The 27,398-nt window shown below is 38.4% G+C and overlaps 1 protein-coding gene across 1 annotated transcript in view; it reads right to left on the bottom strand.

Annotated features, from left to right (window-relative positions):
- osbpl3b (oxysterol binding protein-like 3b) overlaps positions 1–25,421 on the bottom strand; it is a 77,586-nt gene extending 52,165 nt beyond the window's left edge. The window contains 2 exon segments of the mRNA XM_036583137.1: positions 18,920–18,971; positions 24,970–25,421. The gene's annotated coding sequence lies outside the window, so the exon portion shown is untranslated.
- Positions 25,422–27,398: the final 1,977 nt, after the last annotated feature.

Here is a 27,398-nt window from a genome sequence, read left to right as displayed (position 1 = left end):
CCAAATGATCAAACTGTAAAAAAGTAGAGCTGCCAATTAAAATAATTAATATTGATTAATCACACTATTTTGTATGAGGAATCATGATTAAACACATTATTTTGTGTAGTTGCTTCTGATTAATTACTTTGTTCAGTTAGTCAAGATTAATTGCTTTATTTTCTGTTGTTAACAATGATTATTTGCCTTTTGTTTTATTTGCTCAAATTTGACCCTAATTACATTTTTTTTAAACATATAGCATACTTTGCTATAGCTATATAAGTGAACAAAAAACCTTCATTGGACTGAATTTATTAGTTTTAACAACTCAATACCATTATTTTCAACATGTAAGGTAAGGGTGTATCCCATCCTGTATATCCTATACAAGTCAAAGGTCATTCATACAGCTTGTGGATTCTTGTTACAGTGGAACTTTGAAAAAACAGCCTGGATAATCAAAGGGATGTAGTGGCAGGCTGCAGTAATTGCCAATATCGCAAAGGAAAACACACTGCGCTAAGGGGAGTGTGCACAGTCAGGACGCAGGGGGTGTCCATGACGATCAGAAGTTTGTTAGCTTAACAGAAGTTACTCTAACTGCTGTAAAAGGTGATTTCACGGTTTGTTGCCTGCAAGCACAAGGTGTTAACAGCGAACAGTGAAGCAGATACAATCAAGTGGTCAACAGCTGCTGTCTGTTGGCATAACTGCTATTGTTGCTTGGTGGAAATTAAATTACAGGTGTGAGGTGTTTAAAAAAGATTCAGTTACATGTTGCTTGTGGTTCACCGGCTGTATTGTTGTCGGTCCAGAATGTCAGCAATTTCATCACGCAATTAATTCATTGTTATTAAATTCCTCACACACAGATTCCAAAACTGATTTTAAAGTCAATGGAAATCAGTATTTTGCTTAAAACATGAATTCTTTTAGCCCTGTACAGTATTTTTCAGTGATATATATTTTTCAATACTGTACAATTTTGGGAAGGCTTTGCACTCATCTGAGTTTACACAAGATTTTGGAGTGTGTCTGGGGGAATTTGTGCCCATTCATTCAAAAGAGCATTTGTGAGGTCAGATACTGATGTTGGACAAGAAGGCCTGGCTCACACTTTACTCCAATTCATCCCAAAGGTGTTCAGTGGGGTTGAGGTCAGGGCTCTGTTCAGGCCACAGGAGTTTCTCCGCACCAAACTCATGAAACTATGTCTTTATGGAGCTCACTTTGTGCACAGGGAATTGAAATATCCATCAAATCTAAACATGTGTTCAATGACAATAATGTTTTTAAAGGAATTATCCATCAAAACTGATCTAATTTCTTTGTGCAACCCTACATACAGACCCTGGGCCCCTTGTTACTGCATGATGGTCTTGAATAAGCCGCTACATTATTGAAGCAAACAGCCACCGGTGCTGAACTGCTGGCTGAACAGTAACATGCTGAATGTTGGCTTGTTTGCACCTGTTTGCCACACCTTTATAAAAAACAGAGGCACAGTGCGTCCTTTGCTCCACCAAATCTGAGCTCTGTGCTCCCCAATTCACTTCTCCCATAGGAAGGAATTGTCAGTGTTACTAAGAGTTCATCCAGTTTGTCTCTACACCTTAAGAAAACATGGCCTGTGGAGTGAAGGTGTTTGCAGAAGGACACTTTGCTGAGCTGAGTGCAGTCTTGCTTTTTCTTTAATGATGATACAGCAGGGAAAGCTGATTCTGGATCAGCGTTCCAGGAAAAAAAACAAAAAAACAACTTAAGTGCCCACAGCATCTGCTGGCCACCAGAGCCTTCTCATCATGCCCCGGGTGTGAGTCACATCGCTGGCCTCTGTCAATTACAGTATCCAAAGTGTGACCCACTGAGCCGCAGCCATGTTTACTGAGAAGACAGTGTTTGAGGGATGACTGCTGCAGTTCTCCTGCCAACACGTTTCCAGAGGAGGAGGACGAGGAGGACGGTCAGGGCCTAAAATACCTTTTCTGATCAGCCCACAAGGATCAGAGTGATTTAAAGTGATGGTTCGGTCAAAAATCTGATTTACACAATTTTCCCCTTACCCCAAACACAGTGGATCAGCCGAGACGTGATTAGTATCTGAAGCTTGTTTCTTAGTTTGGCATTGAATCTATGGGGCTAATGTAGCTAATGAGCATCAGAAGTGTGTAGTGTTTATCTCAAATTTGCCTCAAACCAGGTCAAGTAATTTCAAATAGGCTTGCTTATGTGGTTTCTGACATGCTGTTAAGAGTCGGCAATATGACGATATTGTATCACTACTGTGATAAACCACATCACAATATGCTTTTCTGAGAATATCACGGATGTTGTCAGTACATCAGTACTTAAACAACACTGAGCAACTGCATGCTTTATTCTAAAGAGAACATAATTAGTCTTTATTAACTGGATTTAGTGCAGTGCAGTATGTGAAACACTGATGTAAAATCATTGTAGTTTTGGATAGTATATTTTTAAATGTGGCACCTTTAGTTCTTTTTTGGAAAGTTCAAATCAGACCTCAAAAAAACTAAATATCATGATGTATACTGTGAAGATGTTTCAAGTATTATGATTTTAATATTTTTCCATGTCACCCACTCCTACATAAACGTTCACTGTACAGTTAAAATGAGTAGCAGTAGCCATCTTGAAGTGTGAACTTCAGTTCTAACGAAGCAAACTTCAGACAAGTGTCTTAGCTGATCAACTACATTTGAGGTGGAAGAGAAAAACTGTCTAAGTTTTGCCAAACCACCACTTTAACGGCTGCAGAAAAAAACAGGTGTTAATGCAGTCATGGGCATGAACAGACTCCACATCAATCCCTGTTCTCATGCAGAAAGATACACTAAAATTACACCTGAAACAGATCAGATATGGAGTGATTTCTGTTTATTAAAAAATCTAGAACCAAATGATAGTGTGTGCTGTTGGTTTTGATGAAGAAGAGATTTGCCTTGGTGAAGAACGGAAAGAAGAAATAGGGAAGCAGTAATATTTAAGACAACAACTCATAACCATTCACTTTTCCAGACAGCCACAGCAGAGTTCGCTGCACTGAGAAACCTCTCTAGCAACTTGACAAGGCTTCTCTTGTGTGAAAAAATCTGTGTCTGAGAACAATAACAACAACTGTAGACTCAAGTCCTATAGTTCTCAGACAACATTGTTCAGAATTCATAAACTAGGGCCTAATCTAAAGCTTCCATGGATTTTTCAGCTTCAGTTGAAATCCTACTGATGTATCTTTAAAAGTTATACAAGAAAATTGCATTCAGGAATGTGATGATATTTTGAAGAACAACCGAACATCATATTTGACAACGGATAATCATATCAGTCAGTAAAGCACTGTTTAACTGAAACTACAGTCTATACTTTCAGTTACTGGAATTTTTAGCTCCTTTAAATCAGTATCAGTGATAAATTTGTCATCTCAGGCAGGCTCTGTTATAAACAGCACAGTGTCAGTATGGGAATCCAGCTGAAGATAAGAAAGGGTTTATATTAATGGTAGCAGGCACATTTCTATCCTGACAGACCTGGAGCTGAGGCTGCAAGCTGGTTAATGGCTATCACAATATCTGCCTCTGCATTATAATAAGGCCACAAAGTTACACATATGTCATTCAGCAAATGAGCACAATACCAAAACTCAGAGATTTCTAGTCCTGACCAGGAGCACAAACAGGAGACCAATTGTACTGTTGATGAGTGTTCTGACAAATTACAGCCTTGTTGTTTAACCAAAGTACAACAACTCTGGTCAAAATCATGCCATATCACATGGAAATAAAGTGTACATCAGTGTGCACAACAGTGAACTTTGCCACTGCTGCACATTTATTGTATTCTAAATCAGTGTCATTCTTTTCAGTTGCACTACATGTAGTCTTTGTCTTGGTCATGTGTGCTGTCTGGCCCTGTAAACACAGGTCATGTGTTTATTCCACTGTATACTTGTATATGGCTGGAATGACGAAGTTCTTCTTGTTCTTGACTGTAACTACAGCTTATATGGCTCTAAAAAGCAATGCATCCACATTGCATACAGGCCCCCTTCTTAACCTGTTAGGAAGAGCCACTGCTTCACCACATCAAGACACATTACATTACTTGACCTGAAACAGCCTTTGTCAGTGGAACTGTATAAACCCAACATACGCCTGTGCCTGCTGTTATTTAGAGAGATAGCACCAGAGATTAAATATGCATGATTGCCCTGTGTTTCTCTGTAATGGAGAGAACATCTACATCTGAATAATGACACAGAAGAGAGAGAGAGAGAGAGACAGAGAGAGAGATTGGCACTCATCACTACAGCTCCCCATGGCCATGCAGACAAAGCTGTGTAGCTTGCTGCCTCTTAATGAGCTTTTAAACGACTGTGTGAGGAAATCCCTTTATAATTCTCCATTGAGAAAGCCCAGTTTAAAGAGGCTTACACAAACACGCTCGTGCAGTGTGGGAAACTCCACCGTCATGCAGCAGTCGACTGAGCCTAAGGGCAAAACCACATCGTATCTGCTCTATGCAGCAGAAACATCACAAGCAACGCAACCAAATCCACCACACTGCCTCAGGATTTCTTTCTTGATCTGTTATGAGTCACTGGAACCAGCCCACAGAGAGTGATTTCACAGGTACTGAAGCTAGACAAGGCTTGCAAAGCACGTGTGACTCGTTATACAGTACTGGTCTAATGGAAGTGAGGAAGAGAGTTTTCAATGGGTCATCAGATGCAGAACTGCATAGGATTCTTATACAAGGAACCTCCTGCACAGTTCCCCGCAGTTCCTCTGAGCAGGGGTGAGTGCAAGGGGGGAGTGCTGCCTAGAGGTGGGCGATATGGCAAAAATCTAATATCATGATATTTTAAGAAATAAGATATTTTTTCTTCGATAAGTCAGACAACGCAATGTAGTGCCACATTTAAAAATTACCACCAAAAACTATGAATACAGTGATTCGTATTCAACATTTTACACACTGTGATGCATTAAATCCAATTAAACTGGACTAACTGTCCTCACTTTTTTAAACACATAGTGACATATTGTGACATAATTTATCACAATAACAAATTGTCATACTGCCCAGCCCTAGTGCTGCTGAAGAGATTAAGACAAACGTAACTATTCAACCTAATGTAGGATAAGTTCTTATTTGATATTTGGAAATAACATTATTAATCATGTATCAAGTTTAATTGTCTGAGATACTGAGTTTACGAAACATTAAAGAAAGTTTTTTTTTTTTATATGACAATGTAAATTTAGATACTTGGGGAGGAAGTTCCCCCCCCAGACATGGGGCAAAAGGCCCCCTTTTATATTACCACAAAATATTATTTACTTATTTTCATCAGAAAAATACAAAGTCGTTAACAGGAGTTTCACTGACTAGCTAGCTTTAGCATTATATATTACCTAGGCTGACCATGCTGGAATTAGGCAACATTTTTAGACATTGTGCTGGAGGTGAGTTTGAAGTTAGTTTTGCAGGCAGATTTACAGAGACACCTGATCTGTTTTGTCTATTAAGCATTTGCAATTACCAATTAAATGTTGAATTTAATAATAATAACAATTAAAAAATAATAATAAAATAATAATAATAATAATAATAATACCACAAAAATAATAGATATTATTTAATTAACATAATCACAATTACTATTTAATTTATTAACAAAACTGACATTTGAAGAGTGTCTGCTTGACTATCATTTGTTATAGTCTACTCAAATGACGTGTAATCATTAGGACATAAATTCATAGAAGCATTATTTTCTATTTAAAATATTATATTTTTAGTGCTATACTCCGAATAATAACATAATTTATATTTGTATAGGTCTATCTGCACATAGGTTTTGCGCAGATGATCATGTACATGTTAAACTCATGTAAAGATATAGTTTGCAGTAAATGAAAGTTGACTTTCTCAACTTTCCCCCATTTCCTCTCATCCTTACAATGCATATAATCATATCTACCCTGCGGTACAGAAACAGTGCTGCTGTTTTATTTCCATCTCATCCACACAAAGCTCCTTTTAGATGGGTAAGAGGCTATGATTATGTATGCAGCCTTCAAATGCATAATGAAGAATACAACAATTACAAAGAACAGGGTAAATCGTCCACCACTGAAACACTGAAACATCATGTGCTGCAACAGTAACCAACGGGGCGGGGCTTAGTGAACGGAAAACGACCACCACAGAACGAACACTGACCAGATATTATTTGGGTGGGTCATACATTCTAAATCTAGAACAGTGGCTCTTAACCTTGGTTCCAAAGTAACCTTGCTCTGCACATTTGTGCAGTGAAAAATAAAATGTGCGAGACAGAGTGTACTCCAGGACCCAGATTGAGAGACACTGCAACACTGCTTAAGAGGACTTAAATGAGGAACCTCTTCTGCGACTGATACATTGGAAACCACAGATCTGTATCACTACATAATAAATCATGGTTTTTGTGAATGTCTTTCAGAGAAATGTTCTTGTCAGTTGTTCTCTATGTTTGGCACAAGAGACTGATGTTAGCAGCTGTTAGAACACAAGCTGCATGTTACCAGTTTACTAACAGTGATCACTTTAAGGTCTGCCAGCACAGCTCTATGATGTGGTTTGTAGATAATGTTATTACAACCCAGTACAGACTGTTTTTGGACAAGGAGTGAGCCAAGCGCTCTTCAAGGATGAAAGATCACAGCTAGAAAGCTGACACCATTAACTTTCACCCTGGCAAATCAGTGGCACTGCGGCTTCCTGTCCTACATACTCTACCCATTACTGTGATGCCAGTGTGCTTTTCACCAGCTCCTCTGTGGGATGTTTCACTTTGTATGGGAAAGCAATGAAATTCAAATGAAAACTGTGGGAAGCGTTCGTGTTGGCACTGTGCAGAAGAGCTCTTAGATGCACAATATGAAAGGCATCGTGCTCTATTATCAAATCATAAGGTGAAAGGGCAAACTGCAATTCATTGACTAGATGAGCTTAAAACATCTCTACTCATCAGCAGAGTTGACAGTTCAGAGAGGTGTCACAATATCTCAACTTTCAATCACTACACTTAAAAAGATGGAGATGATAGTAACCTTTTTTGCCAGGCATCTTAATTTAATAGGGTTGAGGGAGGCTCAGACATTATATGACCTTAACCTGATATGAAAAATGGGCAAAAAAGCAAAGGAGGCTCCAGCTGTATTGGCCAAAGGCTGACGGCCTGTTTCCACAGCTGTAGAGTTCTCAGAGCAGGTACAATGTCAGATCACACACAGGAGGGATAGAGCATTGGCTTTGTAGGGAATAGTAATTCATCACACCTGTCTGCCAGGTCTCACTAATTCAGGTCAGTATATTATCAGCAACACTCCCAAACTAGAGCAAACCTCCAGCAGCCCCAAAGCTGCAACTATACAGCACCGTCTCATTCACAAAAGAACAGAAATCTGTTGCAGTCTCGTTCTTTGTAAATACTCATATTACCTAAATACTAATTCTTAGGTAAAACACAAAATTTGGATAAGGGAGTGAGATAAATTCGGCACAAGATCAAACAAGGAACACAAGAAATCTAATTAAATGTTACAATAAAAAGACAATGTATTTAATTTGTTTCAAATGTGTATACCATGTCCACTGAATAAAATGTAACACATCAACACATTTATCACTAGGAATAGCACTACACAGTTAATAGCATTTTTAATGCCATCATGATACAAGTTTCCCTGACAGACACATCGTTACAGGCTGCAAAACCAGAATGGATAGAATTAGATTTGTAGGAACGTAGCATTAGAAGTACTGCATAATATTAGAGCAGTGTGAACCTCAGTCTACTACATGCAGAGCAAATGACTTAACCACTCTGCTATAGATCCATGCGATTACTAATTACACACACTTTTTTAACTATCAACCCATATAAATTCTTGATGAGGATGACAATTATTCTCACTCTCAGTGTTATGTGTACAATGTGCGAAGCAGTGTTACTGTCACAACAAACCTGTCTCATCATAAAGACCTTTTTAAGGAGCAAAGACACAGCATGTATAACCTCCATAGAAAAACCATGCAAACAGAATTGGACACTATGGAGCAGTTGCACATGAGCCTAAAGTCACTATGCCTAGTGCCAAGCATTAGCTAGAGGGGTACAGTCCCCTAGTAATGGGCTGTAGAGCAGCATAACTGTGTTCTCTACTGTGATGTAGCTCCATCTAATACCTTTACCATGAGTTGTAGTGGTGTTTGTGATCCTTATCTAAACATCTAATATCAGTGGCTGACCTTACTAATGCTCTTGTGGCTAAATGCAATCAAATCCTCGCAGCACTGTTCCAACATGTAGTGTAAAGCATTCCCAGAAGAGTAGAGGCTGTTACTACAGCAAAGGGGGACAAACTCGCTAGTAATACCCCATTAATACTTTTGGACACACAGTATATAATTTTAGAAACGGTCACACTCATGCATGCTTTGATAAGCCATATGGCATATGGACCTTCTTAGGCGCTACCTCAATCCACAGCATACAACAGTGACCACAGTAGACTGACCTTATTAAGGACCGTGATTTGACATGGATGACCAGAGTTCTAACAGAAATCGTGAGCAGTGCTGTCTATCTTCAAGCTGTACTCAGACCATAAACATAAACAGCTCTGACATTTTAACTGATCAAAGAATTAATGCTGAATGCAGAATTTACTGGCATGTGCTCATCAGCATGCACTGCTTCAGGCTAAATGGGCTCAGTGAGAGACCAGGCAGATGGACTAATCTCCTCGAAAGATAATGAAAGATAGCCAAAGCCTGTGTCGTAGTGCATGCCAGGGCATGGCCTCGCAGCCCAGTTTTACACACACTTTCAGGTTATATTTGGCTCTCATGTTTGATGCAGGGGGTAGACACACACCTCTGCTATGTGTGACTTGGGTCAGTGAAAGATTTGGTAATCCTTTTTATGGGGGGCATTATAATTTCCTTATAATGCACTTATTATAAACACATCAGTAGTTTTTAATGAACTGGCTGCTTATTATTACATAAAGCGGTAACTAGGATGAATTACGCATATCTCAGAGCACTGGTAATGCTCTTATTAAGCCTCATCTAGCCATCATTAGCAATTATTAACCACGGTGATTAGCCATCATTTGCTTCCAAAAGTCAAAATGCACAGTTGAACTATATTAGGTTGATAGGCTAATATTTTTTATTAATTTATTATTAGAATAACATAATGTATAATGCATCTCAACTAAACTGAAATTTCATTTTTTTTCATTGGTCTTGGTTTGACTCAATAAGACTTAATAAGTGCATTATTAATATTGGCTTGAAAAAGCATAATAATGGACACCTAAAATGTTGTGCAAAAGATTATGAGGAATAATAGACACAAAAAAGTCATCTGGAAAGTGTTTAATTCAATGTAGTAATGAGCAGCCAGTTGAATTACCAACTACTGGCATGCTAAGGCTTAATAAGTGCATTTCAAGGCCATTATAATGGAGTCACCTGTTTGAATGTTTTGAGTAATCACAAGATAAGTGTTTTTGAATGGGGTCTGGAATATGGTTAAATGAAGACTAAACAAAGATGTAATAACAGTTTGCACAGAGAAAGCGTGTGCCCAATCACAAGTTAGTAGATTCTACCACCGCTGTAACAACAAAATGAAATATAAAAACAGTTTAGGAACTAGATGTTAATGACAAAAATGTAGATGAGAAAAAAAAGATTAATCTCCTCACAAATATACATGAGCAGAAGTCAAAGTATTGTAACTTGAAAATACTCAGGGAAATACAAATACATATAAAGTACACACAAGCGAGTAAATTAATCTCTGCAACATACTAATTTATAGTGTGATAACACTATGATGCAGTTATCACTCTGTTTCACTCTTGGTGCTAAACTGTGTCCAAAAATACTGCACAATCACAGTAGGGTACAGAGCCATTCTCCTTCCAGGAAAAGTCTACGATGTTAACACTTCAAGCGATATCTGAATCTGCCAGCGATAACTTCCCTAAAATGTGTACATGTTTACAATTTAACACATTTAAAAGATTAAAATGGACACAGTAGGTAATTACCTTGTTCAGTCCCAGGCTTATTATTTAGTTATTAATCCTAAGACGTATTATTCAGTAAGTACTAATTATTGAGTAACTACTCCAAACTAAGTTACATAGTTACAAGAGTGAGGAACTGAAATGTGGGTCCACACCCAGCCTTATTTAAGGAGTTCAATTCTGAATAAAGTGCATGTGCCAGTGTTTGAGTATTGTGTAAAGTTGTACTCTGACCATGAGCACATAAGAAGCCTACAAACAGAAATGTGAATTTAAAATGACTAAAAAACAAACAAGTGCATAAAATAACAGCAGAAGTTCCAGGTTATCAGTTTAACCTAATACCACAAAAGAACATGCTCTGAAATGTCTACACCAGATCCGCAAAAAACCTCTGTGGCTGCAGGTTTACTTTTTGTAATGAACTGGTATCAGTCTTTGAACAACTGATCAGGTGTGCTCTTGCATGAACTATAATAAAGTAAAAGCTGGGAGCTGGGTTAATCTGCTCTACACTTTCTTGACCATCATACCGGTTGTATAGAGGCAGAGGGGATTTTGACCGAAGCTGTGTAAAGGGGCAGCCCATAATAGCAGAGTTTTATTTTTGCAACAAGCTGTTTACTCCTGTGCCATGCAGTGCATCCTGTGTATTAACCACATCCTCCTCCCCCTGCAGCCCCTCCCTGCCTTCGATCTGTCTGTGGAATCCACAATGTTTCACAACCGCAGACCCTAACTTTCTTCTGCTATCCTCCCTCTGCCTAACAACCATATTTCTCACACACGCACATACACATAAATGCACTGACTCACTGCAATACTAAACACACCCCACCGTCTCAGAACAGCAGGGCTGTAAATCTGTGACCTCACAGTGATTCCATTCCATTATGATTCATTAGGAAATTATTTAATGCATCCCAATTTTCACCACAATTCAATTCGATTCGATTCAATTCGATTTTGATTCAATTATTTGGTACAATTCATTGTAGCTTTATGTTTTCAGCACATTTATTTTCAAGAAGTACCATAACCCAGTAAGACTTTAAAACTGGATTTTGTGGATTTTTACTTCGTAAAAAAGCCTAAGAGCTTTATTTGGGTCAAAAGATCAGCGTATACTAGCTAAATATCAGGGCTGGGGCTACGGGTGAGCAATATGGTAAAGATACAATATCACTTGTAGACCTTTTCAAGATACACGATATTGAGTCCCAATGATATTAGCTGAACAGACACAATGTCACGGTAGTGTCACAGGTAAATAATACTTCCAAAAAATATAAATACAATGATTTTTATTTAATGTTTCACATACTGCTCTAAATCTAAGTAAACAGATCTAAAGATGCTCTCTTTGTAATGCAACATGCCAGCTTATATCTCATCTATGATCTGAGCCTCTCTAGTGATCACCTGTCAGGTACCTAGAATTTTTTTGTTTTCAAATACTGAAAATATCCGCAGTGTTCTCAGAAAAAAACGTATTGTGCCATATTATGACATAATTTATTATTTTTCACAAGACGACAGAACTAGGGCTGTCACGATCATGAAATTTTAGCTGACAATTAATTGTCATAGAAATAATTGCGAGTGATGATTTAGTGCCTTTTCTTGTTCATTGTTTGCAACTATTAAAATACAAGCCTAAAGGGACCAAATTGGATTAGCCGCCTTACTTGCTAGCTGTGTTTACTCAGTAGCTAATACTGGTTGTACTGTGAAATCAATACTGCACTCACAAAAATATTTACAGTATTCTTCGCGAGAGGGAAATTATAATAAAAAAACATTCATTCTGCTAGCATACATGCCAAAAGTGTTAGCAAACAAAACAACAAATATGACTCAGCTTTGCTCAGAATTGTCTTAAATAACTGTGGTTGAGCGATTATGTAATAGTTGTGACAAGCCTACATAAAATACTGTCATATTGCCCGTTCTCAGCTGTGTCTGTGTCTGTCTGTTTTTGTAATGATGTGATGTGCCTTTTCAAAGTTAAGCTTCCATCAACTTGTGTGCCAACCATGGCCATTACAACACCAGCCATTTGAAGAAGTAAGGTCGATACCACTATCACTAGAACCACTTCTAGATGACCACAGTGGCTATACAAAGAGGAAGAAGACTGGTGTATGTGAATGTGACTGCATTACAGCGGCAGCAGAGCGCCTCAGGCAAGGGTATAAGCGGGCTCAGTCTCAGAGCTCTCTCAGAGGTCAGGCGGCAGTCAGGCAGCTCAAACACTACACCAGTGCAGAGGCCTGACACACAACCATGCAGACAAGCGCATCCAAATCTTCTCTTATTCTTTGTTTTTTTTTATTAAATAGTCCTGAGTAATATATTGTCTTTATCAATATACCAGTTGTGGCACACAACAATATTTTAATTTGTAGTTTTAGCAGCGTTGCTAGATAACAAGCAATATAGCAAATATAACATAGCATATAATAGGATAATCACTATGCAGATGTTTCATTAATGTAATTTTAAGAGAACAAACAGAACTAACCAGTTCACAAGTTATGGCAGGTTTTGCTTCATTCACTGTATAATTCAATCACTAAGATGTAAACAACGTTATTCGGAGTGGTTCGATGTGAAATGGTGCACTCTGGAGAAACCTGCCAACTCAGATGTCTTTACAGAGGTGGTGGTAGGAACCAGGGGTTATAGGCATTTTATTTAATAATATTTATATACTATTAAAAAAACTGAACTGACATGAGTCGTCTGAATTTCATATGTATCCAAATGCTTTCTCTGGGTACTACTTTTCCTTAAAACACCCTGCATGAATGGCTTTTAAAAACATGTATAAAAACATATCTCAAAACTATTGTAAAACAATGTCTCAGACACACCAGGCAGTGTATTGGTAACCCTTTTGTCTAACAGCTTTACATGAGTGTAAAGTTTAAACTGATGTAGCTTTTAGAGGCATTAAATTCCAACGTCTGGTTCCAATCACCACAGCTGTGAACAATTCTGTGTTTCATATCAAAATCACTCTGAAGGACTTTGTTGAATGACTATTTAACTATGCAAAAATGTTGAAAAAGCGGTGGAATTTACCTTTACTTTTACTATTTACCTTAACCCGATAACATGGCAGCAGGCCTGAAGTTTTATTACAACCTTCTATAACCCAAGAATTGCTCCATTAGTTTGCATTGAAATCCCTGTAGTTACTGAATAATAAGCCTTTGTATGAGCCTGGGATTTTAAAGGGTTAAACAGCATTAAATGCTTTAAAAAATACTGTGCTGTTTAATTTTATCTGTACTGCCTAGATTTATTTTAAATGACAGTTATCTATTTACAGTTCCTTATGGCCATCCTTAGTTTAATGGAAATTTGAGAATTATTATCACTCTGAATGAATGTAAATATAAAGCGAAGGCACTCCCAACATATGTAATAAGAGACGAGATAGCCAAGTATTGTTTTTTGCATGTTTTGCTTGTTGACCATAATTTGCTTTCCATGCAAATTGAGTCTTTGGGGTTGTACTATAGCATAATTTTAGAATTCACCTTTCAGAGAGACCTGTAAAGTTTCTCTACTGCCAGGCGCACAGAAACAGACAGTCTCTGGGGCCAAGGGCAAGATTTATATTTGCATTCTCACTGCTCTATCTCAACAACCTCCTCTCACCTTCTGATAGAGTGATAGTAGTGTGAGTAGTGTTTCATAACTGTGACTAGCAGTTGGGGCTCACTGTAGTCACTAGAAGAGTCAGTGTTGCACATTAAGCCCATGATAACTCACATCTTTTCAGACCCACTTTTGTAGTCAAACCTTTTTTTCTCATTCTAATACCTCTCAATACTGAGACCTGTTCTACAACAGAGAGGGCACTTCCCTTTTATAAACTCATAAATGTACTGCTTTGAAGCGCACAAGGAAGACAAAGGTAAATACAAGCTTTCCATTAACATCCACTCAAGGGCAACCTACATTGTCAAGTTGTGCTTTTATGTTCTTCTGTTTGCAGAAGATTACATTTTTGGAGAATGGCCATTAAAGGCCCTTAGCACTGGCCTCTGATTCACAGGATGCTCAAGCCAGAGAACTCACGCCTGTTTTATGAAAGAAGATGGGTCCTACACTTTGAATTGTGACCTTCGAAGGAGTAGGTCTATTTTAGCTTTTTCTTGAATAAAGTCAATCTAATGAAGTGGTCAGTGATGATTATGATATATTAAAAATCAATTTGCACTGTTTTCCATATAATTACTGAATAAACCTTAGGATGTCATAAGGCTGAGACTTTAAGGTGTTAAAATCTTGGGCACACATGCACGTACAAATTAGGTCCTGGGGATAATTGGTGAAAGTCTACATACTGTATTCTTCACCAGTATTATTCTGATTTTAAGGGGAACAAATTCTTTAAATAAATGTGGACACTGTGATGCTTGATACTGTCAATGTACACCACCTGGGGCTGCTAACATAACATTGCAAATCCTATAGAAGTGGCAGCAGAAATTAGCATGTGTGTCTAGGCCAACATTTTCTTTTTTGTCCCTGTTGAATATATTGAAACCTACCATTCTGTCACTACGAGGCATTTGGAACCTCTGTCTGATTCACAAAATCAGCAATGGTAGGTTTGAACATGTAGGTGTAAACAATCCTGGTGCCCTGTTGGGCCACTGTGTTCAGCTGATATCACTGGCATAATAGGCTGGGAGCCTCTGGACAGAGGGTTGTCAGTGAAGCCTTTAATAGAATATTAAGCTCCCAGACCGTTCTCAGATCTGGTCAGTGAATTTGACTGATTTTGAGTGTTGTATAGTTTTTTTCTTCAGACATTGCTGAATGTTTAACACAACAAGTTTAGTATCATAAAAATTGTGTTTTATATTTTACCTAATGTTTCCTGAGACTAATAACAAATAAAAAGTAACTTTAAAATAGTATCTTTACAGCACACTGCTGAAGAACAGCTTTCTTCTTCGGAATAATGAGGCCTTTATTTATTGAGCTAAGAGTTTTTAAGAACTGTGATTTGCTAACAAGCCTAAGATATAGTATTTTCTGGGAGATAGCTTGTAATGCAGATAGAAATGGCATGATACTGCAATTTCTTTTCTGATACCAATATTAACACTGAAATCTTGTGAACATGTTACCACCCCACAGGAAGATGAACACAGCTAACAACATCGTATCACACAGTGTGGGTTTGTGCTATTTCAGGATAGACTTGTTACGGATCAGAATGCATTATTTTTTTTATTTCCTCCAATATCCGATTCTGCGTTTTCATATTGGTCTGATGCTCTGATGCTTTGTATTGAATTGGTGTTAGGTCTTACTACAGAGCACACAAGACAAATAACCAAGACCTAGTCGGGCACCACATGTTCCAACAGTATTAGCTGAAATTAGGTTTCCAAAAAAACAGCTTCTGGATTTAATGACAATAAGCAGCACACAGGCCTTAAACCCATCAGACTGGAAAGGCGGCAATGTCAAGAAATGGATGACTCGATTTAAAGGGAGAAGCGAGAAGGAGTCTGGCAGAAGAATAGTGCCCAGAGCTGTCATTTGGCAGCTGATCTGTGCTTTTTTCCTTTTTCAATTATGTTGCCTAAATCTGAGAAAATCATCACATGATGTCATGTGTCTCACCTGCATTGAATGTGACCCTGCATGACAAGATGAAAAGCACTAACAATAGAGACGGTGTTATTTTAGGCAACACACCTACATGTGATGTTTTGTTCTCTGATGGATATTCATGGCTCTGTCTGAACGATGCCATCTTAACTCTCTCAAATAAGGATATTTTACTTACTGTATTGAAGTTGTGAGAATCTTGTACTCTGTGATGTGTTTATGCTATATGAATAGTGACACCTTGTCAGCAAAAGCACTGATGCATTTGAAGCCGACCTCAAAGTTACACCTCAGCAGTCGCAGAAGTATTTTAGGAACATAAAAATATCAAGAAACAAATGAAAAAATAAAGCCTACACACCCCAAGCAACTGAACACTTCCTTTTCAGATGACTAAATCCTTGCCCACTTGTTTACATTTAGAAATCATATCTTTTATAGATGAGGCTGGCAGACGGAGGCAGCACCTGTCACCATGTGGGAGCGAAAGCAACATCTGCTCATTGAATCTGGTTCGTTTCCTTCTGCCTAACCCTCCACACAGAATACCACATGTTCTCACCATCACAGAGCCGTGTGCAGGAAGGATGAAGTACTGTAGAAAAGCTAAAACACACCAAAAAACAACTGCAGCACAATAAAATTGAGTCACCTTGCCAAGGTTAGCTATTTAACAAGACTGTGACAGGGACCTCTCTCTATGGTAACACTGTATGAGGGGTTCACACTACAGTTGTGATCATAACCGTCATCCTGGCATGAAAGTGAAGGGGTGCAGAAAGACATCAGAGATGCAATCATGTGTAGTTTTGTGTCAGAGTGGGTGGCCTGGAGCGCTATAGCCTCCGCACAGTCTCCCATGAGCTCTCTGAGGAGAGAGAAACAGTATGAGCTGCTCCCTAGAGCTCTTCACAAATAGAAAAGAACTGGCTTCAAAGCTGTATAAACTATGAAGTTAATTTTTTTAAATGGCGTACAAAAAAACAGAGTATGTAGTTGGAGCTTTGAGCAGCAAACAGGTCTATGTGAGCACCAAAAATACCACTATCCTTCTACCCTATTCGAGATCTTAGGCCTGGATCACAGATGCCATCTCTGCATGGCATCAGCAATGCGGAATGTCTTCATTTCCACTTTGGTGCCCATGTTAACAGTTTACAGCATTCACACAATCTGCGTAAGCAGAGCGACAGTGCATCCCAGACGCCTCCTAGAAGTGGAAAATAGGCACTAGGCTTATTTTTTCTGTGACAGAGAGATAAGCAATGAAAAATAAAATAAAATAAAAAAACAACAAAATGAAAATGTCAAAGCACAAATTATACAAATGAAGTCTGTTATCTATTTACATATTTTATGCTGCATACATTTTTTTCATTAGATCTACAGGCTTATAAACGATTGCGCAATCACCAGTCAGTAAACTGCCAAGGGTAAACTGCTGAGGGTAAACAAATGCAACATGCTCTTTTCTGAATTATCATTTTGAAATTGTTTTTGAAGTAGCTGATTTTGCTATTTATCCATTTGGAATATAGGTCTCTGCAGAACCCGACAGATCTACATATTTCACTGTATGTGTGTAAACACTGCATGTGTGAATGGCCAACCCTTGCAGACTATAGCAGTCATGCTGCCATAAAATCAAACTTCCTAAAATTTAATCCAGACAAAATAGAAGTTCTGCTCATCAGTATAATGTCCATGGTTTCAAACTTCACTTTGCTCTCAATCTACAAGGTGTAAGTGTTAAACCTCCTTCCATACTTCATGACTTGGGGAAGCTTTTGATGTTTTGAAACATTAGGCAAAGTGTCAGTCACTTTTTCCACGTCCACAATACTACACATTGCACATGCTCATCATGAAAGGTGCTGAAACTCTGGTCCATGCTTGCATATAGCAAAATCTTGACTCCTGCAACTCTCCTGTCTTTGGTATTCATGAGAAAACCACCATCTAGATGGTGTGACTGATAAACCTTCTTCAGTATTTTGTGACTTGGGGATTTATCACACCTCACATTAGGGAACGTGTCAATCACTTTTTCCACCTCCATAATATTGCACATTGCACATAAGTTATGAGTGTTATTACCACATTCTCTCTAGTATCCTCCTTTGAAGTTTAAAAACATGCCCTTTTCTCAATACTTTCATTCTCCTCATCATTCCAGTTCATACTTTCTCCCTCCTTCTTTCTCTAGTTGATATAAGGCTAGTTTCCAGCTGTCAAATTCAAGCTAAAAACTACAACAACAACATAATTATGCAAATTTGATCAGCTCTGTACAAGAAAATAAAACTCTGTTTACATCATGCCTGTGAAAACAGTTTTCAAAAATACAGACCAAACTTACAGAGAAATTTTACACACAAGCAGACTAAAGGCACAGGAAAAGTTGATTATTCAATGCAGGCACTTTATGTCTGTTCCCTGTCTAATATCAGCTTTTCTTTCAAAATATAAAAATATGTTTTCAATGAGTCAGTTCACTGTACCTGTTGCTTTCTGTCATGTTTCGCAGCTACAGCTGGGAAAACATGCAAACACTCGATAAATCATATGACTTTTACATTATTACATTATTCATTTGTCAAATGTCACTATTATTATTTGTTATATAACTTTTTTTTGGTATAAAAACGATCCACCTCAAGTAAGCATACAGACTTTCATGCAAAACAGGCTTCATCAGATATTTGCCATTTCTATCAAATCTTTCTTTATTCGTTATGCCAAAAGCACATAAAAACCGGAACGAAACCTAGCTTTGTTGACATTATCCTATTTGGCTTCACTTATTATTATTTTCTGTTTAATATCTTTTATTTTTCCTTGATTTGATCCTTCTGAAAGTGCCCTTGAGAATGAAAAAGATGCTACATAAATTAAACTTTTTTTATACACCTGGTGCCTTTGCTGGTGACAGTGATCCACAAGCAAGTGTTTAACTCAATGGCAGTTCATGCAGGTCACCATGCTGCAAAGATTTTCACCTAACAACATTCTTAGTCCTCGGCAACTGCATGAGAGAGGGATGCTAGCTTTATAAGAGTTCTAACTGGAGCTTTAAAAGACTGCTGCAGAGAGCAGCTTAGTCAAGTGCGTGGAAACCACGTCAGAAATGGAAAGCGTTCCATAATGGCCTCTTAATAAAAAATAGATGACAGTGGTACCTTCAAACGCTAACGCAGTATGGCCCCATAGGCAGATCAAGACTGGGATATTCTAAAGAAGGAAACAGAGAGAAAAAAAAGATAAAAAGTGCAGTTCATTATATGGGAAGATTTGAGAAGCACGTTCAGAGGATGGTTCAGTGTAATGTTGGGAATGAAATGTATCTTATAAGATGTGCCACAAGGACAAAAGATACAAATGAGTTTTGGCCTGTAAGTGGCACTGTAGGGGTCATATCTAGGCTTAGAAAAGGCTAAGCCAGAGCCAGTTTAAGGGGAGCCTGGCTACTTATTTCTCCCGTTACATCAAAAACAAGAAGCAGTAACAGTAGAGGGTGCCCACGAGCGAGACCTTAATGAAAGGAGGTGAATGGGGCTAATTGGCTAAAAAATGAAACTTGTTTCTAACCATTTGTGCAGGACATTTATTTAATTTTGTGATGTAGAAGGATTTATTCCATTAAAATATCAAACAAAACCTACCAGTGTCTTTCAGTTTTTCTACCGCAAAAGGGTTTTGTTCAGTAGGATGATAGCATTACTGCTATTGAGTGCTGATTGGTTGGTTACATTTGTTTGGCATTACTGCTACTGAATGCTGATTGGTCACAGAGCCGATCAGCTCACTGGCTGAGTGAAGCCGTTCACTCTCACTGAGGTCATGAACGTACATGAAGTTCAGTAACTGGAGTTCTAAAGTCTTCAAAAATATAATAGCTGTGTTGAAATGTTTATGTTGACCTGTGTTCAGAAAATGTGTGCATTTGTCTATATAACTTTTTCAAAACATTTACAAACTATGATTTTGCACAAAAGCTCCTTAAGAACCCTTTCCTTTTAGACTCACTCGGAGCACCCAGGACAAACCTGGAAGACACCTGGAAGTAGGGATGTGCATTTTGATTCATTTTGATATCCAGGTAACATTATCTGTAAAATGTCATGAATGGAAAACAAAGATAAAAAGACATCAGCCACAGGGGCTACAGGCTTACCTCGTCAACACAAAATAGCTAGCAAGCAAGAATCTAATCAACCAATTTGACAACTTTAGGCTTGTATTTTAATAGTTACATACAAAAAATAAAAAGACTATAAATTGCAAGTATTTATATGGCATTTAATTGTCCAATAAACTTTCATGATCATGACAGGCCTAACGAGTAGTAGATTTTTAGCTTTTCTTTATGATGGCATTTCAGAAAACTCACAGCATGATTATTTTCTGAGGAAAAAAATCCAAATTATGCTTCTATTTGCGTGTCTTGGCTTTCCCTGGAACCACAAACACACCACATATACACACACCCTGACAAAATGAAACCCTCCTCAGAACTCCTACACTAAGCGGGTGCAAAATGAGATAACGGCCAGTCCGCCCAAATAAAAACACAAAGAAAAGCCATGTTTGCCCTTGCAGCACTTGATTGTTCTCTTGATTGATGTGAAAGTCCCCATAATAATGGAGACAGTATTTCACTGAGCCACAAACAGCTCTTTACTGGCACATGGCTCTTCTGCACACACAACATTTTCCAATTCGTTACCATGGTGACTGAGCAACGTTAAGGAATATTTTTCTGACACATAGTACAGTGTGTTGTAATGTATTCTAAGATGAGCAAACAGGAACACAAACGCATATCGTGACCTTTATCGGACAACAAACGCTATTAGGATCCTCACTTAAGTCAGTTATGCTCCATCTGAAGTCCTTTCAATGAGACAACTCACACCACAGTAAACTACACCTCGTCCTTCTGCGAACTTGTCATTTAATACACACTAAAGAGCAGTTCATTTCCAACTGAAATATTAATGCTGCTGTGTGCATGTAAAGGCGGTTAAAGTGGAGTGGAGATATCTTGGCTGCCTGGCTTTTGCTTAGTAAAGTGTGACACTAATGACAAGAACGATGACAACAGAAGTTATGGTTTCACAGGATTGGTAACCTAAGCAGGGATCAAATGGAGCAATTTGATCCCCCATTAAAGAGTAAAAACCCATAAAGTGTATAAAACAATGAAAAAAAAAAAGTTTTTAACTGATGCAATTCTAGTTCTGCTGTGAGTAATGTATGTTTATTTGAGCTGCAGCTGTGTGTATCTTCAGTTGGCTGCTCAAAACCAGCCAGCTTACAATTTTTGTTAAGTAATGTCTGTTAGAGGAGAATTATTTCACCAAGCTGAATTCTATGATAAGTAAAGTAGTCTTGTAGTCATCCGAGACTGAGTAAAGATTGAGTCTGGGACATTTTAAGACCGAGTCAAGACCAACACTGAATGACAAGACTGAGTGAGAATATAGTAATAACTTTCGATGTGCTCTAAGGGGGTGTTTGAATTTTGGAACCAATGAACACCAACAAACATATAATACTTAAGCCATCATAAATATAATCAATTAGATCTTTAACTGTCAGATTTTATTTAAACACATACAACAGTGGTTTTTAACCTGTGGGCTGCTGCAGTATTGTGTTCTTTCTTTAGGCCAAAATTTGTTACAATACACATTTAACCAAATGTAACTGTGAACATTAGAAATATTGTTGATTATTTGCAAAAAAAAACTAAAACATTTATAATGTGGGAACATGGAAAGCTGAAAACAAGTAACTACAACCCTTTGCTGTTTGCTTAGGGGTCTTTTCAAATGAAGCTTTGAATTCCAACAGTTTACATCTTCACTTAGAGAATAAAAAGAGTGAAGATGTATCTAAACCTGTGGAACTGAGCCAAAACTCCTCAGTTTTTCTCTCCTCTGCCTGACATCCAGCACTCAGTAGCTGCCAAATCAGCCTTCTCATTAGATGAAATAAAAAAAATAAATAAAAATGATCTGATCGGTTAAATCGTGGAAGGTTTTGTAGTCGTTTGTGAGGGCGATGTGTTGCAAAAGTTTGGGAACTTCTGATATGAAGAAAGGACTTTTTAATTCTATTTATTCTGCTTTGTTAATATTTAATAATAATTCAGCTTCCAGTTACTGCAGACAGAGACATCACACTCAGCTGGCCTTGAGAACAGTTTCTGAGTCCACCTCACCCAAGACCGAGACAAGGCTGAGTCCAAATGAGGTCAAGACTGAGACGAGATTGAGAAGGTTAGTTTATCGTCTTGAGAACAACAACACTAAAGTAAAGTACACCAGAATGTAAACCAGCATGATATGTTGCCATGTTAATTAGCATTTTTAGCATTTCTTGGACAGGAAGAAAAGCATTAGCTCTAGATAATGTTTGTGATTATTAAAGTGATTTCTTCCTCTAGTTATGCAACAATACATAAATATGAGAATAATAAAAACACATGTTGCTACATGGTGTGGCTGACCAAAACTTATTGCTAGTTAGATAAGTTAGGTATGTTTCTTTTCTGCACTCAAATTGTGATTAAATGCCAAAACATCAACCGTTTAACATACTAAAGCATGACTACCAATAAAATACCTTAAAACATACAGAAGTACCCTAATTTTGTGGCCTCTCAGGAAATGAGGTTAGAAATGTTAGCCAACTCCATTACGTTGGCTAGCAAATGAGTCATGCTAGGGCCTTATGTTCCTAGGATCTTATGTTCCCACACCCGTATTTGCTCATTGAAACTTCTAGGTAACTGCTCCTATGTATCTATGCTACGCTCTGACTTCAAAAAAAAAGTTTGCACATCTAGCAATGTGAACTTTAGATCAATTTCATCTTTCCAACAAGATTTTAACAACTGAGTGACATTAAGGAAAGCGGTCAAGTGCAGGCAAACAGAGATTAATGATACTCTAGGTAAGACAGGGCTTGCAGTATTAATGCCAGAGTGAGTGAGAAACAGGGCCACAACGTACTCAACAGTCATTTTCTGATTCTTAGAAAATAAGATAAAATATCTGCTGCTTAATTACAGTAAACAGAACACTTCACTGTGTGAACGTGCCCACTGTGTTACTGGTACAGCGTGTAGAGCAGCAGGAAGTGCACTGAAAGTACATTATCCTTCCAGAGTCTTGAAATAACTGTCCTGAAGACACAATAGCACTGTATCTTGACTCTGAACCTTAGGGTAGCTTGGTCACTTCAGATGCTTTAGGTGTTAAATGTTTTAGATCCATGTGGCATCATAATTGTTCATGTGGCAGTATTTTTAAAATCAAATTCCTATCTCAAAACATTAAGTTTGCAGATTTATCATCCTTTTCTTTGGTTTTGTATGTATTGCAGCGATTTAAAAGATTACAAATTACAAATTACAAAGACTGCTACTTTTAGCAGCTTTTGATAGGGGGTTAATGCATTTCAAGTGGAAACAAAGTGCCGCTTTGTCTCTCTAACTGCTCCACTCAAGCTAAAAGCCACCTTTTAAAAATGGGGCACTTAAAATATCAACATTTTTCAGCATAGAAATAAAGTTCAGCACCATTTAAAATTAAAGTAGTAGCACTTGTGCTGTATGCGAACGCTTTTAATGGGCTACTCGAGTGTTTGCCAAAAAGTGTCCCTTATGTTTTGGATTAGTTCTTTTTTTCCTTTGAAGTTGACTGCATCCATACAGTGTACTGCTCATGGCAGAGTTCCGTTGGTTTGACTAGTCATGCAAGAACAAGTTTTAAGACTGCATGGCATGCAGGATGGAGAATGTAGGCCAAGGAAAACAAAACAAATGTGGAGAGGGTGTTACCAGTTACCTTCACACAGCTTTTTATTTCCAGACAAACATCACCCACGTGTAATGCTTTCTTTCACGTTTTGACCTACTGTAGCAGGCTGTTAAGGATAGACGACTCTCACTGGTGCTCATTATACACAGCCAAGTAGGCTCAGACTCACATCATTCCTTATTTATGACAGACCTGTCAAAGCCTCGCAAAGTTTTTAATGCTCTTCAGCAAATAAGGCTGTTCTGAGAACTGTACAGGACTACTGGGAGTACTGGGGTCTGATACTGTTTTTTGCTTTCTGATACATTACTGACTAAATATATTACAGTGAATTACTGAAAACAGTGAATGAAAATACTACCTTTTGTGAGCTGTTTGCACAAAAAACACAGCAACTGAAATTCAAATTCTTATTGCTAATCATGGACAGAGTATTCCTCCCACCACATGTATTTCAAAAGGTATGTCAATGCCTTTAGTTAGGGAATATAATTGTACCATATTCTGTTTAAATTATATTACTTACATTGCACTGACTCTATACACTATAAACCAGCTTCTGTTTAAAACAAATTACAAAAAGATACAGATACACACATTTTCCCTGGGAAAGTGAATGTTGTGCCTTTCAAACTAATTCAAGGTACACAATTGGACCTTACAGGGGAACTCCAACAATTGTGCAAAATTTCAGTATAATTAAATGATTAGGATATTAATATAAATATATTAAGATAAACAAAGGTATAATGAGTGGTTTGATGTCAAATGCACTGTTCCAAAGAAACCAATTCAAAATTGTTCATAGTGGTGTTAGGAACCAGACGTCTGAAGTGTCTCATCTCGCAAACACGATGGCTGATGCCTGAGGCATTGTTATTTCTATAATAGTTCTGAGATAAAGTTCGGCCTTAAACTTTTTTTTTTATTATCTATTTCTTGGTGGAGAGATATATGCATGGTATTGTAAGGCAAAATAGCTGATTTTTGAAATTAGCACAATTATAACATCATCAGCATTTGTGTATAAAAGCTTATAAGACACGTTTCACTACCCGTTTTGGATTGTACAAAAATGGCCATATTTGCGTTGTAGACATTGCGACCCCTGGTTCCTATCACCACCACTGTAAAGAAATCTGAGTTTGTCAATTTTTCTACAATGATCCATTTCACATCAAAACACTCTGAATGGCTTTGTTTACATTTCAAAAATGAAATTAAGTGGACATTTTGTTAAATTGGTGGTATTCCCCTTTAAAGACCCTGCTGAACATCTAAGAGTTCCCTTACACTGTCTGCATATCGAAGGTCAAAACTGTAAAATGCAGAGTTCCCTCTTTTTCTGACACTGTGTGCTAAACGTGCCACAGTCTAGTGGTAAAACAGTGCTGACTTACCCAGGCGGACTGGAGCTGAACGGTGCGTCGAATCGGATTTCCGGATGCAAAAGTAAAGAGATCGAAAGTGCGTGTCGAGTGCGAGGCAGAAGACTGAAAACTACACACGTTCAAAGAACTTAGACTGCTTCGGCTGAGTTTACTGAGTGACGAGGCGACCACCTCGCCATTTCCAGTAAAGACGGAGGAGTACAGCACTTATGCAATATAGTCAGCACATGCGAACAAGTACAGACCCATTATCTACATCAAGCTGGAAGGAGACAACACATGTAGCAGGAAAAAAAGATCATTTCTTCTGATTAACGAAAGCCTCGGAGTTTTGGTCCACCTAAGAAGTGGTAGAGGATGTCCTGGTCGTTGAGGGCATACTTCCAGAGCAGCACACCGCTGAGCAGTTCAGCGCTTACTTGAAGCGGGTCGTTTCCAGTGAGGAGGAGAGTGAGCGTGGGTGTCCTGATCTCAGGGGCGGGACTCACCGCACTCCGTGACGCGCTAGCAGCATCTCTCTAAAGTTGCCGCCCATAGAGTCAGCTGTACACAGACTGGCCACTTCATTAAGTACACCTCCTTGTGTCTCCACTCTTTGCTCATTTTATCAGTTCCACTCACCAGGTGCACTTTGTAGCTCTACATTACAATATGTAGCCCATCTGTTTCTCTGCATACTTTATTTGCCCCCTTTTGCCCTGTTGTTCAATGGTCAGGACCACCGGAGAGCAGGTATTATTTGGGTGGTGGATCATTCTCAGCACTGCAGTGACACCAGTGTGGTGGTGGTGTGTTAGTGTGTTGTCACTGTCCACTCTATTAGACACATGCACTTTGTTGGTCCACCTTGTAGATGTAATCAGAGACAGTAGCTCATCTGTTTCTGCACAGTTAGCGTTGGTCATCCTGTAGTCGTTCATCAGTGGTCACAGGACGCTGTTGGCTGGATATTTTTGGTTGGTGGACTATTCTCAGTCCAGCACTGACACTGAGGTGTTCAAAAACTCCAGCAGCACTGCTATGTCTGATCCACTCGTACCAGCGAACACTCACTAACACACCACCACCAGGTCAGTGTCTCTGTAGTGCTAAGAATGGTCCCCCCCGCTGAAATAATACCTGGTCTGTGGGAGTCCTGTGGGGGTCCTGACCATTGACTAATGGTGTAAAAAGAGGCTAACAAAGTATGTTAGAAACAGATGGACTACAGTCTGTAATTGCAGAGCTATGAAGTGCACTTATATGGTAAGGGCACTTGATAAAATGGTCATTGAGTATAGACACAAGGTAGGTGCACTTAATAAAGTGGTTGTTCAGTGTATGTCCAAAAGTATCTGACACCCCTTCTTATTAGTGAATTCTGTTTCTCATCCATTGTGCCTAATTGTGTATACACAGATTGCATAATCTCCATAGAAAAGCACGGTCAGAAGAATGGGACGCTCTGGAGCAACACATGAGTCTAAGGTCGCCATGCCCAGTGCCAGCTAAAGGAGTGTAAAGCCCCACAGTAGTGGGCTGTGGAGCAGTGGAACTGCGTTGTCTGGAGTGATGGAGCTCCATCCAATACTTTTGGGATCCTAATCAGCTAATCATTTACTGTTAGTACCTGACTTCACTAATGCTCTTGTGGCTGAATGAAATCAAATCTTCACAGCAATCTTCCAACAAAGTCTTCCCAGAAGAGTAGAGGCTATTACTGCAGCCACGGGAAGACCAATTCCCAGACTTTCAGCACCAGCGTGCAGTGCACAGACAGATCTTTAATGTTCTGACCTACTGTGTCAGGTCTGCAAGGACACTGGTGTTCATTATACACTGTCAAAACAGGCCCAGAGTCATTTAATTCATGAGTTATTCTGATGGACCTGTCAAGTCAAAGTTTGCAATGCCTCAACAAATGGTATTGCATCTGAGTGCTGCAAAATCCTATGGGGATACCTGAGGTGTGATGTTTTGGTGTTTTTGCATTCTATTTTATTACTGTAAGTAAACATAACTGAAAAGATAACCTTTTGAAATGAACAAATAAGATAAAATAAAAATTAAAATAAAAACAGTGAAACTCTGTTTTGCTGCAAGAAAGTCATTTTGCCACGTTGGTAAGAGTTTGCCATATGCTTGTGTTGAATGTAGCCTACATCTGCTCATTTATACCCAGTACAGACTCGTCATCACCATGACAACACCAATAGGATGAAACAAGTCTGCAAAGGAATGACAGTCTGCCTTAATGTTTCATACATGGATACAAAAGCTTTCTTATATCTCTCATGGAGTTGACCTTTCTAAAAAAAGAAGCCCACCTTTGTATGAAAGATTTCCCCCTTTTTTTTGTCATGACAGCACGATGCAAGGTCAGTGAATAATTTGTGTCCTCCAATTTGTGTTCATATGATGGAAATAGATGTAAGAAAGATTCAGTAGCACATACAAAT

Source organism: Colossoma macropomum, unplaced genomic scaffold, assembly GCF_904425465.1.
Source record: "Colossoma macropomum unplaced genomic scaffold, Colossoma_macropomum, whole genome shotgun sequence".
In the NCBI taxonomy this organism is placed as follows: domain Eukaryota; kingdom Metazoa; phylum Chordata; class Actinopteri; order Characiformes; family Serrasalmidae; genus Colossoma; species Colossoma macropomum.
The sequence above is the reverse complement of the archived record's forward strand: the minus strand, read 5'-3'. Positions and strand labels throughout refer to the sequence as shown.